The sequence below is a fragment of the Anas platyrhynchos genome, chromosome 23 (genome assembly GCF_047663525.1).
Source record: "Anas platyrhynchos isolate ZD024472 breed Pekin duck chromosome 23, IASCAAS_PekinDuck_T2T, whole genome shotgun sequence".
In the NCBI taxonomy this organism is placed as follows: domain Eukaryota; kingdom Metazoa; phylum Chordata; class Aves; order Anseriformes; family Anatidae; genus Anas; species Anas platyrhynchos.
Window position 1 is genome coordinate 1,188,822 of NC_092609.1, and position 13,702 is coordinate 1,202,523.

The following is a 13,702-nucleotide window of genomic DNA, read 5'->3' on the forward strand; positions in this document are numbered from 1 at the left end:
TTCATTTAAAAAAAAAAAAAAAAAAAAAGTAAGCACCGAAGCTATTTAGATTAACTATTCTGGTTTTTCTCCTTAAATCCATTCAACCTCCTAACCTAGTGGGAATAGAAGAAAATCATTATTGGTTATCACAGAGATTTAAATTAAGATTTCTTCATAAAACTAAAGTTCTAAAACAAAATTTAAGAAGTGGAATTAATTGCTGGATCCGCGTTGAATCACCAAGAGACATGGTTTATTTCTGTGTCATAGCAGAAAGCGCCTCATCAGTAAAAATTCATATGGAGGAAGAATAAGCATGTACCGTACATTGAAAACAAGTATATCTGGGATGTTTAATTATTTTTTGATTAATTCATTTAACATTAAAGTAGTCAAGGGCTGCAACATATTCAGCACTACACAGTTTGCTACTGGTATGTATCTTCAGCTCTTCTCATTTAAAAGCACCTTGTGTTTTTTACCTGCAGCTGTTGTAAATGAATTACTACTACTCTTCTAAGCTACCTTCATTACCCTGAGGAAATGCACAGAAACACACTGGAGCTAAGATGATTTGCAGCATCTGTGGTTAAGATTTAATATAATGTACTCCGTGTTTTCAAGGATAAAATGAGGAGTGGGGTGGGGATTCGGTTAAAACACATGTAAGCATTAGATTGATTACTTAAAAACTGTTCAGCTAAGCAGTGTACTTATTCAATGCAAGGAATAATAGGAAAATATTTTTATTGTTCTTTGTTCTTTATTGTTCTTTGTGCACATTTCATATGAACTTAATGTAGATTAAAAAGTAGGAAATCAGTGCACAAAAGGCACTGAAGTTCACAAACAAGATGTGAGAACCTCTCCTAGCAATCGTTTCTTGACAGCACCAAACTAAATCACATCTTCGATTAACACAGTCACCAAAACTATCAAACACAAGTAAGCATCCTCTTCCAGGATAACCGGCGTGTGTGACTAAATGAGCATGTGTTAAAATAAGCCCGATGGGCCTTCAAGGGCTTGTATATTACATTAACAGTAAAATATCAAAGTGGAATAAAAAGACCATGACAGAGATAAGGCACTGACTGTTCAGATTTTGTAATGTTTTATGCTTGCTTTAAATCACAAGATGTATCAATGAGCTGTACCCTCTTTTAAATCTCATCTGAAACTTAATCTTTCCATTCTGTGGTCATTACTGTTATCGTTAACTCTGTAAAAGTGCACGACTGGAAGCACAAAAGATGAGAAGTACAATGCTGGGAACTGAATTTAAGTCTCCTAACTACTGTGTCATTTATGTTTGCATAATTTTTATCTGTGTTTATCAATTACTGGGTGGGTTACGGGTAAGAAAGCAAAGTTCACTAGCCAAGTTTCATCTGCTTTGGAGAAAAGCATGTGCTTAAAGTTATATTTGGATCAGTAGCACAAACAGGGCCAATTTTTTGAGGGGATAGATCATCTCTTGAAGCGTAGCACTGTTATTTATGAGTAGTGGACAACTTGTTATCAGATTATGTTCCAGAAACTCTGATCATCTGTCAGTCAATTGATATTGCTGGATTGGTGGAGAAAGCTTTAAACTGTTGCTGTCATGAGGTTTAATAAACGTTCCTTTGATTCTGTTAATTAGATCAGATGATAATCTGCCAGGGAATGACAGCTTCAATAAATCTATCTTAAAAAGGTGTTAGGAGTCACCAATCCTGGACAAACATCTGTTTGTCACAGAGTGAAAGGCAGGGTTTCCTAATTATTTGGCTGCTTTGTCTCTCTCTTTCTCCAGTAGCATAGTCCATGGCATGAGGATGTATGTGGCACAAGTAGCCAAACTGGCCAGAAAGACTTGCTGACCACTCTGCTTAATGAACAAGGTGTGAGGGGTTAGAAGAATCTCCAACAAAATGCAATGCAGTCTCATCTTGATAGCAACACGTATTTCACAGAAAGCGAAAAGACTATTTTATAGTAGGCTGTTAAGGAATAATCAGCACCTGTGGGATTAGTGTCCTAATCTGTCAGTCTGTAGATGCTTTTTTGCCTTGCAGCCTGAAGGCTTTACCAGATGATTCTGAATCTAATGTAATATTTCATTACGTGTACAAATATGTAGCTCTTTTCTTGAGCAATCCTGGCATGAACTGTAAGATGTCTTGTCCTGAATTGCACAGACTATGCAGAAACATTTATCTTTTCAAAACTGTGTTCCTTCCTATGTGCAGTTTCAGAATAAAAATGAGATGGTGAACGAGCTGTATTTTACCATGTGACATACCACTTTCCCCATCTCCATTGTGATGTTTTTTTCCATCTTCTCTCTGAAATAACCAATTATTTTGTTAATGTTTTCTCATACAGAAGTTGTTCAAGGACTCTTGTCACTTGCATGTTGCTTTACTGGCCCGGCTAAAGAGAATGTGGTCTTACAACAGATAGGGTTTGCTTTAACAACTATTTTCTTTTCATTATTGGTTCTTACCGTATTTGTTTCATCTGGAAGATAAGGAATTGCCATACTGAATCAGACCAGATCAAAGCTAACTGCTGTCTTGTATTCTAGCCTCAGTTCTATGTAAAATGTACAATGAGCTTCCTCATGTCTTTGATGGACTTCAAAGTTATTATACCTAATAGGTATTGATGAAGCCATTGTACTCCATTAATGAAACTCCGTTCATTAATGGCCCTACAGTAACTGGTGATGAATTCTGTGATTTACTTGGTTTTCTGGGAGGGGAGGGGGAATACTTTGGTGCTCTTCAGAAATGGAACAGGAACTGAAGCTTGTAAATGTTATATACCTTGCATTGCAGTTAGACTTTGTTTGGGCCCTGATTCAATGGAATATTCTCTTAAGAAATTGAACCAGGTTCTTTTCGCACTAGCTCAGATTTATTCAGAGGGGACCACCATGGCTACCTGGATGAAAACCATCATAACTGGAATGGAGAGTTTTGCCTAGAGCGTTTTCTTCTTCTCTATACCTTCTAAAGGTTGCCTCTATTTGGCAAATGAGACCAATCACACAAAGCTCTTTGCTGAATTCTTAGTAATTTCTTTATGGGCTTGGAAGAAAAAAAGCTAATTTAGAATATAAAATATTGCATTCTAGTGCTGATTTTACCCATTAGCCCAGTGACTAGACTGAAACCTTCTGCTTCTCTAATTTGGACTGAATCATTAAAAACTTGTTTCTTTTAATTAGCATCTCTCCTTTGTTCTCCTCTCCTTTGTTCCCTCCAGATTAGAGTCATTCTCAGCATGCTGGTTTGCATGTATATTCTGAAGTACGTTGAGATCATTTGGGAGGAACCCTCAGGTTTTACTTTACCTGCCAAAATGCCCCTTAGAAGGTTGGGTACAACCTATATCTGGACTTTTTTTTTTTTTTTCCTGGTGCCATGAGAATAATAGGCAGCTGACTTCATTAATGTTTAAGTCCTTGTAAAGAGAGATTTGTAGCCTTTATGAAAGGACATGGTCTGTTCTGAGTTTGCTGTAATGGCTGCCAGATTGCTTCCCCATTGAAAAGAAAACTGTGCCTGGATATAAATAATTACTGCAAAACACTGCCAAGTCCAGGAATTCCTCTCTGTGGATCAGTTCCACAGGGTTTGAAATCTACATTTATAATTGTTTATTTTCAATGGAACTATCTTCAGAGCCAAAATTCAAACATGCAACTTTGGGGTTAAATTTGGCTTCAGCCAGAGTTGTGATTGCCATGTCTATAAAGGAAATGTGATGTTTCAGATGCTTATCTGCACTCAAAACCAGTTGAATCTCTTCACCATTTCCTTGTGCTTCTTAAAATTCTGATTAATCCTTACAATGGAAATAGGAAATGCTAACATACTGATTTTTATTTTTGGTATCATTTTGCACTCTTGCCCAGCATTTGACAGGGTTCAGACTACTGAATCCACTATTTTTGAAATATTTTTTGTGGAAGGCTGGCTACTAACAAGCAGTTGCTCTTATTTATATATATATATATATATATATATATATATATATATATATATATATTACTTTTTAATTTCTGCTTTTAGAAATCACACTGGGAACAGACTGACACAATCTCTTATATACAGTAAATGTTTATTTCCCGCCTTTACAACTGTTTACACACCCTGTTTGAAATCAAGAAGGTAAAGACGTGGCCATTATGACCTTAACCTGCAATAGTTCAACTGTGATGGAGCTGGGAGAAGGTGCTCTGTATTGCCTGGTCATACCTCCAATTCTGCTTCGTGCTGCTTTGCCGGAGTTCACCTTGCTGCTACGTGCTCTGATGTGAAAATCCGTTCAGAGGAGATAGTGACAAGAACAATACATTACTGACAAACCTTGAGAGAATGTTAGGAAACATCATTCCAGCTGTTAGAGTCAATGAGCAAAACTGTGAGTCTTGTCAAGTCCTTTTGCTATTTCACAGCATAAAACTGTCACCTCATTAATCAGAGGAGCGTGTTACCACGAGGCTCCAGTGTGAATAGCATTTATCGCTGATCTTGTCAATTCCTTGGAATAAACTACAACTTGATAATTCTCTCCTCGTGCATTTGAAACTTTTTTTTTACAATGAAACTTCTTTTTGCTAGTGATCTACTTGATTAATCAGACTGGTGAGGATTTGAATGCATATATTAGAAAGCATAATTAAAAGGTAGATAACTAAGAATTAAGTTATAATAATAACTAATAACTAAGTCATGCAGTAGGTGACTTATGCGTGGGGGGAGCTCCATTTAGCGCAGAAGAGTCTTGGTTGCAGCTATGATTCACTAATGACTTACTACATGAAACATGACTGGGATGTTTTGGAAATGTAAAGGGATAGTAAATGGCATGGTTCTGTTTCATTAGGTGTACATGTATAGCCCTGACAGAACTTCCTAAGTAGGGATCTCCGTCCATTTCCTACGATTGCGCTGATAACATTAGCTATTATCATTTGTAAACAGTTCACAACCTGTAATGGAAGTACATTTTTTTCAACTTTTCTTCTTTTATTCTGAACAGAACATAGCAATATGGATAGAGGCATACTCATTAACTTAAGAACCCAAGAGAATTGCAGTGCGGTCGATTTTCAGCCTAGAGAGCAGATTTTCAGGTAGCTGTGATGTTCGGTCTGAAGTTGACAGAGGAAAATGAGAGATTACAGAGATGAAGATAACTGCCCATACTGGATCAGCTGCAGAACTAGTGCTAGCAAGTAGTCCATAGGTGCTGGAGAGAAAAATGAGGGAAGCTAGATAACACCACCTCAGCTGTTCTTAGAATGTTTTGCAGGAATAATTGATCATACTATATCTGTAATATCACCCTTCCTTTGGAGTGGGCTGTTAACAATAATCGAGAGATCAATCTGCCTATAAAACTATTAATTTGTATTCTCCCTTGGAGACTTCTAGGCTCTGGCTTTGTGTTCCTCCACAGCTTTTGATCATGTCTTGCTAAAGTAATTCTTTTCCCAATACGACAGGTTCCTTCATCATGATCCCATTAAAGAGGAAAGAACAACTTAAAACTACATGCTTTTAAACATGTCACTTCTCATAAATGCCATTGACTCTGTTGTGTTATAACCACACTGAAGCCAATAAGTTGTTAATAATTTAGTATGCAGTTACAGAGGCAAACATAAAGCTATGCTTTGATCAAAAACACGTAAGACCATAAAAGCACAGAGTATTCTGCTCAAGAAGTTGAAAGACAAAAGTTAAATACTTAATACTAACTGGACTGAAGTTGTATTACACTAGAGAGGTTTTTTTGGAAATGATAACAAAGCTCAAACATTTCAGAAATATCCTAAATCACATCCTTTACAGAAGCTTGTAACTATGCTCATTGAGCAAGGTGTCTTTAACCCAATACAAGAAGCTGAGGACTGCTAAATCTGAACCCTTAAATTGCAATTCCAATTTAAACAAAATATTCTATGTCTTGGATACACAAGCACTCTGTACACATACAAGAGCATGAGAATCTTTTATACATGCAATTATAAAAATTATAATGTGTAGGAAACCTTGAAAGCAGGCAAAAATAAACGTAGCTGGTTTTAAGATCTATTAAAAAAACTTTTCATTGTGCTAGATGACAGGTTTCCACTGCGCTGTTGTAGTACCATGTTCAGGCCTGTAGTGGTCTTCCTGAAGTTTTAATTTCAAGGTCTTCCTAAGGATTTAATTTCATTTTCTTTTCTTTCCCAGTGAAAGCTCCTAAAGGAAAAGGCATGACCACACACAAGAGCTGCAAGCTCTGAGCAGCAAAGTGCCTGCAGCTGATTGAGTGCAGTCCCGGGAGAGGAACGTGTAACCACGTGCATGCACTTCAGGGGGAAATCTGCAGGCTCTGTAAAACCCTAGCTGCAGGAGGGCTCTGCTTATTTGGTGGAGATTTCTTTCAGGGTAGAGATCTGGTATAGGCATGAAATGCTACTTGATACCAGATTTATTAGTTTGTAGTTGAGATATAAAGTATTAGCTCTCTATTTATATTGTTCTGTTAATGAGCAGTCTCTGATAGAGATAGTATTTCTGCTTCTGGGCCTTCTCTAATATCAAAGGACAGATTTCTGGATATAATTACATACGCATTAGGCTCTTCTCCTTTCAGCAGATATTGTTAAATTGCTCTGATAGAGATACAAAATACAATACAAATAGACCAAGAATAACATTTTGATCACATTTTAATTCAGTGTTTTTAGTTTTGTCAACATTTATAGATGTCTGAGGCAACAGAGTAGGATAATTACTGGAGCAAAAGAAAGGACAATGCTTGCATTTCCAGGAAGCATCATAACAGCAATATTGTCTTCATGCTAGAGAACTTTCCTAATATGAGTGCATAAAGACTTCTGCTTGTTTTTAGCAAATGCTATGCTATATTCAAAGTCCTACATTAGGAAAATATTTCATACTGCTGGAGAATACACTCTAGTTTCCACAAAGCTTCTTAGGGTTGAAACAGAGAATATTTTTTAAGACTAGAGAGACTGAGGGCTCAGACTAGTAATCTGCAATACCTAATTAGTCAATCAAGACAATTTGTATTTAGCAAGCATGACACAACTATGTTACAATGGAAACACAAAGGGAATTCATTTTTTTCTACCATACTAAAGATTGGTAGCTCAGAAGAAACACAGTGTTTTATTTGGGAAACACAAGGTGGGATTTCTCAGACAGTTCTTTACTTTGGCTGCACTATTTAGCAAAAGGTTTGTTCAGTGGATCTTTTCCTTCCATTCTAATTTCAATAAATAGTGAAGTAACAGATAGGAAAATGTTTTGTTATTGTTCTAAGTTGGATAGAAGCCCTGACAACAAAGCAGAAGAGCAAAAGCCTTGTAACCTGTGATGGTTGTGTGCATGTCGCTAGTCATCGAAAGAGTACAACCCAGGAGTGTCCTTTGTCGAAGATCAAGCAAAGATACCTGCTTTGGTCCCAATGTCCTACTCAGACTCCAGTATGAAAAGAATTGTTTTCTGCTTTTACAAATCCCCAGTGCACTTTTAGATGGGCAGAGGTTTCTTTTTCCTTATCTGCTCTCTAAGTGCCTATGCCTTTTCTGTGACACCCCAGCACTGGCTAGCATTCAGGTGCTTCGTTTGTAATGACTATTTGCATGGTGTTATGCTTGTAATTAAAAAAAATTCTCTAAGCTATTTTCCTCTGCACTTCCCAAAATGGTCTGCAAAAAATGGAGGGGAATGGTGAAGGCAGGCATAAGTTCATAAATACTTGATACATTTAGATATAAAATGATCTTTAAAATCTGTATTAATCAGCTAATCAGCTGCAATATAAAGTACAGGAATCTTGAAGCTATAATTGGTGTAAACGGGTAGGGTACAGGGAGTTGTGCTGTGTGTGTACACTGATGCATCTGACATCTTCCTGCTACTTGGAAGTAATATTTGTTGATTCTTTGAACTTCCTCATGTAGAAATGTAGACACTTAAAAGGAAATGAAATGACAATGTAGATATTTTTTATCTTTTTCTTTGCAAACATTGATTCACAGGGTTCAGAATTAGATATGTATGCTATTAAGGATGGAGAAATACACTTACTGGTATGTGAATTAGAAAAAGAAACTGCTATATATTTCACCTTTCTCTGTTGGAAGAGGATTTTAGTTTCCTATCTAAATCTGGCAACTTAGTAATAAAACTTAATTTATAAATCATAGGCAGTTTTTCTTTTTTTCTTTCCTTTTTTTTTTTTTTTTTTTTTTTTTAAATAAATGCTTAAGTATTTAAAATATTCACCATGCAGGTTTGGTACTCAGAAGAATTAATCAAACTGTCAGGCTGTAGACCAGACGCTGCAGAGAATACACAGTGGTGTGTCATGGTTACTTAGCAACTATAGCTGAAGAGGTTAGGGTGGAAAATACTGTCATTTCCTATGTTTGAGATCCACTCCCACAGCCCCCCTACCCTCTCCACCCCCATTTAGATACATATTTTTCCCCCAACAGATAACGTCTTTTGTATGTTTAAAACAATCTTTATGATACAGCTTTCAAAAGAACCTACTCTTTCTGTAGACCAATTTGAATCAAATGAAGAATGCTGAGGATTTGGGTGTTGTTCATGACAAGAAGAGCAGTGAACCTAGAATATGTGTAATAAATAAATAATCCTACTCTTTGAATGGGAGGGAAGTTGTTAATTTTCCTGTAATAACTTCTTCCTTAAAAATTGAGATCAGCAGAGGCAAGGGCGGTTTTGACTAAATCATTGAAACGAGGTTCTACCACGGTGGCAACAGAAGTGGGAACTGTTCCGCACTTATGTTATTGGCAGTGGTATTTATTACCCTGATAAGGAAACTGAGTTTGCTTACTGGGAGGAAATGGATGACCTTATAGCTGTATTCTCTTAGAGGATCTGCCTCTGGCAGTAGGTTAAAAATAATAGCAGTTCTGAAAATTTTATGAAAGCTTCAGGGTAAGTGTTACTTTAACATCAGCAGCTATAACACAAACAAGCCTTAAATCCTACAAGTTATGAAATGATAATGAGAAAAGGATCCAAAATTTCCACTGCGTTCATGAAGGCTGTGTGTGCAAACATAAGTGTGTGTGCATGTGTAATATATACAATGAGAGCCGCTATGGAAGGAGCAGAAAGATGGCCAGAAGCCAGATGTAAGGGTTTGGGGCCATTCACTGTTCTTAATCTTTAGCTCTGCATTGTACAAAACGTGTATTGGCCTAGGTCATGAGAGCAAATAGAAATTGGAATCCTCCTCTGCTACCTTCTCACTGCAGGATGGGGCTGCATAGATGCTGCCACATGCTAGAAGAGAGTTTGTCACACTACGCAACACTGATCGGAAGGCTGACATTGAATTATCTGAAACGACCATGCCTTTCTTCTTGTGGCAACACAGTTGGCAGCCTGGAGGTCTCTGGACATGCTGCAAAATGAGCATATTTTGCATGGATGTAGGAAAAAGGCCCAACATTGTCTCAGTCTGAAGTCTCAGCTTAACTGGGAAGAAGTGTTCAGGAAGCTTGAACCTCTGTTTTGCTGTCCTTCGTGGGTTGAGCAGTGGAGGTCCTGTGTATATTTACTGCAGCGCTATGACAGCAGCCAGGTAGTCAGTCTGGGGATGCTTTATGCAAGTGCCTGGGGAGGTTTTTTGGCATCTTAGTAATTCAGGTAACAATCTCCGTGTCGTAGTCTGTGCAGTCAGTGCGTACACCAGCACTCACCGTGTTTCCACATAATGAATGTGCCTCACGATCCAGGTGACATTCTTTGCATCAGTGAATTTTTATTACTTTTTAGGGTTTAGATTCTGAATATCGTTAGCTTCCCTAAAAAAGTACCTAGGCATAGAACAGATTATCCTTGGGGTAAAAAAAAAAATATGACTGCAGCCATGGAGCTGTTCTATGTATTCCTCCAATGCCTCACTACCTGCTTAGGAGATGCACTTCAGGATTGGGCACCAGGAAAGTAAGAACTATTCTTTCCTGTCTTTTGACTTATGCTGCCATTATGTACTTCAGGGCAAGTAATTGCATTAACTACTCTTAATTTTGTACTTGTCTCTGAAAGGGAGGGGAGAAGGACTAAAACTGGATTGCTATGTCAAATACAAACTTCATCAGTCAGGCTTCCAAAACAATAAATAAAAGAGTGATAAATGTTAGATTTATTTGCCTTTTTCCTTTTTTTAGGGGGTCTTTACATAGTCGCTAATTTTTTCCATATCTGGAGACATTTTTGCTGTTGATACTGACTTTCTTATAGATTTGCATGAATGTGCCCCATCACTACTTTAGACAGTTTGCTATAGATAGCAAGACAGTCCCTAAATAAGGGTTTGCTTTATTTATTGTTTGCAGAATTTTTATATCCTAGTGTTACATCTTGTGGTTCCATTGATTTTTATGCATTGTGTAATTTAACTGAGTATTGATTCATCGGCTTTCTAGAACTCTACATCTGTTTCTGTAATCACCCAGCTTTGGGGTAGGTATGTGTGAGAGTGATGAGGAATAACTATGAAATGCATGTCTGTTCTTGCCAGGTTTATTCACCAATTGCTCTTTCGTTCCTGTCCTTGCCAACTTATGCATTGCATTTAGCTCCTAATGATGATCCTTGCCTTATTATTTGCTTTTTCACTGTATCACTGGGGATGGAACTGAACCAGAGTTAGTGAGTCATGTGGTAAGGATCTGTGAGCATTGGGGTCCTTGGGTTTCTCTTGAGCTAGTACTTGAAATAAAACGTTCCTTTGTGCAGGTACTGTATGGGTGATGGCAAGAATCCATGTAGTCCCCAGATTTGGGTGAGGAATCCTCAACAGCTGGCTACTGATTTCATTGCTTAACTAGGCAGTAGGTTGGTTAACCAAATAGCCCGTGGTGGCAGGTGGAGCCTGGCATGGTAGGATCCTTGCCAGACCGTGGTTTTGCTGACTGGTGCCCAAAGCAGCTACTCCCCAGTGAGCCCACCCACAAGCCCTCCCAGTTTCTCCAGTGCACAAGGAGCAAATGAGGCGGCAGATGGACAGTGGGAGGAGGTCTCAACCCAACCCTGCAGGCTTCATGGTACTACCAGAATTGATGGGCTTGTGCAATTTATTTTTTTTTTAATCCATCTCACAATAAAAAATGCAAATCAATGAAGCTTCTGGGTCTCTGCCTGCCTAAATGCGGAGTTACTGGGTTGTTTTTATAATTTCATAGCACTTCTGAAATGCTTTTTCTTTGTATAGCATCCGATTAGAACACACATTGCCAACGGCAAGAAAGAAAAGTTTGTCTTAAAACTGCAACCAGAGACTGACACTATTAAGCATAATATTACTTTGCAATTATAAAGAACTAGAACTGGTAAAAACAGTGCAGGCGTATGCACTGGGTGGGGATGCTGTTAAGGACACAGCAGTGAGGTGCAGTGTGCTTCTAGAAGTCTGGGTTCTAGGAGCTGATGATTCTGCATGCTTCCTTGCTCATGCAAGGGGTGTGCAAAGAGGTGTGACCCTCTTTGTCATTGCTTAGCATTCACTCTGTCAGAACAGTTTCTGAAGTATGAGGCTGTTTATGTACCACATAGCATATGACACAGAGGATGCTGGTTTTGTCTAGCTGTAATTGCAGTGCTGTGGGTACCTCACTGCAAGACACCAGTGTTTACTATGAAAGCAGTGTACGATTACGTTTTCTTATTTCTTAATAGTGCAATCTTTATTTGCAGTCTAGAAGAGGCTTACTGGGTAACAAGTAAAATTTATCACTGTGCAGAAGTGAACTCTTGAATGTTAAAGCATGAAAAGCATTTGGATGAACTCAGGTCGTTTATACTAGCAACAAAAAGTATATTTTTCAGTGCTGCTCTAGTGACTTGCTCTTAAAACAAAAAATGTTAACGTTATGAAAATGATAGAATTAGACTAAATCATGAAGCATTTTTTTAAAGGTGGTTAAAGATTTAAGCACTAAAGAAAACATTCTAACATGTTCAGTGATTCAAGATAAAGTCTCATCCATGTCTTTTTATTCATTATTTATTGCGCTGTGGCTTGACCACAGATCGATTCCTCTCCACCCTTCCCTTCCCCCTATGGCTCAGGTTTTACTCTTGCCTGTCATGGCTTGTGGTTATGGTGCTACATGAAAACACTGTATGCAAAAATGAGAAACTGCTCTCATGGAAAAAAATCTATGCTAACTGATTACTTGTGAAAGATGAAACTGGGACATTCTAAAAATCTTCCACTGTGCAGGGAAAATCAGCTCATAACTAAGGGGGAAAACCATTGGTAGCAGAACAAATAATCTTGCACAGTATATGCAAGAGAAATTAAGTGTTAATGTGTTCTCCAGGTGTAGCAACAGGTCTGTTGAGATGCCATCCCTTCTAAAGGAGGCAACTTCAGATTAACAAGTTAGCCATTAATAATTAAACGAATTACTTTAGCAATATTTGATCTGTTGGGCCAACATCCCCCCCTTGCCTAGTTGTTATGGTGCAGGTATATATCCTAGAAAAGCTGTTGTATCCCAGACAAAATACAGCTACATGACAATAGCTAGTGGCTGGCAAAATACATAGGAGCCTGTAGTTCTCAGATACCATGTAGCCTGTGTGGGGGATGATCAGTATGTTTAACAAAAGGAAGACTAACTTCAATGAGATTTAAAATATGCTTTGAACATTAGGCATATGCTTTCAATGCTTTTTCCAGTTGAGTTTATCTTCGCAGTTTATCTAGGACAGGGACGGTCACAGTTGCATATTCATGGAGTGCGTAGCACAATGGTTTGCCTATACAGTAACATAAATAATGCATTAGAATCTCACTGGGTGATCTCATGAAAACAATTAGACAGTGCCATCCTTGTAGATTGTATTGTCTAAATACTGAGCATTACCTTTAGGAAATCTGAGTAAAATTTTAAACAAAATTGTAATGCAAATGTCATCTGTTGTCAACAGCCATTAAGAGAGAATTTCCTCCAGTGGAATAATTCACTGGTGTAAGGACATCATATTCAAAGCCTGAAGAAGAAATTGCAGCCTATTGTGGGCCTATTTTTTTTATTTATTGATTGATTATTTTTTTTAAAGCATTGCTTGCACTCAATCTATAAAAGATTATCATGGTAAGCTTATATCCTCTGAAGACTTCCTGACAAGAGAAAAGAAAGAAAATCATTGTTTAAGCATTTCCTGACTGTTAAATGGTTTGGAGGTGTTATTATTGATGTGATTTTTATTGGAGCTATTTTGCCAAACAAGTTCTCAGCAGCAGTCCACTAGAGTGCAGTTAATTCATTAGAACAAGAAGAACTTGAGTTAAATGCATTATAGATGAACTGTTCGTATGTAATAAGGTCAGCTCATACAGGGCAAACACTCTCCTGGTTATTCAGTATTTGTTACAGGATCTTAGCAACACATGCTTTTGTTTTACCTTAGCTTGAGATAGTTTCTGCATAGGTATTTACTGACTTAGTGCTTAAAATCCCTTTACAGATACTGTTTAAATGTGCAGAAGATGCTGTGCATAAAATTCTCAGCTAGGTAATGTGAGATCAAATATTAGGCTCACATAGAGGTTTATATTAAAATATTGATACTATATGGAAGTGTTGATGTAGGTAAGGTTCTGCATTTACATCAAATATCGTTTCATTTCCACAGCCAGATGGAAGAGG

At 37.7% G+C, this 13,702-nt stretch overlaps 1 long non-coding RNA gene across 2 annotated transcripts in view; it reads left to right on the plus strand.

Moving 5' to 3' along the window:
* The window catches only part of LOC110353909 (uncharacterized), a 130,990-nt gene that overhangs the window by 34,371 nt on the left and 82,917 nt on the right, over positions 1-13,702 (plus strand). The window contains exon 3 of one of the 2 annotated variants that reach the window (XR_002405120.4): positions 471-2,245. The exons of the other annotated variant lie outside the window; for it this stretch is intronic. This is a non-coding gene — a long non-coding RNA (uncharacterized lncRNA). Of the gene's footprint in view, positions 1-470; positions 2,246-13,702 lie in introns of those variants that run through there. 2 annotated transcript variants of the gene reach the window in all.